We start from the raw sequence: 479 nt of genomic DNA on the forward strand, positions 1-479 counted from the left end.
GTATTTTTTTACAGATTAAAAAATAAATGAGAACGTGAAAATACTCAAACACGGGAAAAATATTTAGCAATCTCCCTTCACTAAGAACGAAAAAAGAAAAAGAAAAATCTCTGAATAGAATAATCATCCACTCTCGCCCCCTAAAACCCTTCCGATTCTTACCCCCCCCCCTCCCCTGGCCACCCCAACTCACACTCGACAAGAAGCAAGAACATTCCCGTCGACAGCGTTAAGTCGGATTTTTTTTTTTTCGAGTTGGGGAATCAAAGTCAAGTTGCAGCAACAAAGCAACGAGAGACGCTCCCAGCCCGGTCTTTTTCGTCAACGGCCGATTCAAATTAAAGTTACTTTCCAGTTCGGTTCCGGTTGAAGTTGTCTGGAGCGGTTTTCAAGAGACGACGCTTCGACGAGATGACGGACGGGGGTCGCGGGCCGCCCTTCCGATGACCCCTTCGCTGGGCGCTCGCGGGCTTGCCTTC

The sequence above is a fragment of the Penaeus monodon genome, chromosome 27, assembly GCF_015228065.2.
Source record: "Penaeus monodon isolate SGIC_2016 chromosome 27, NSTDA_Pmon_1, whole genome shotgun sequence".
NCBI classification, from domain to species: Eukaryota; Metazoa; Arthropoda; class Malacostraca; order Decapoda; family Penaeidae; genus Penaeus; species Penaeus monodon.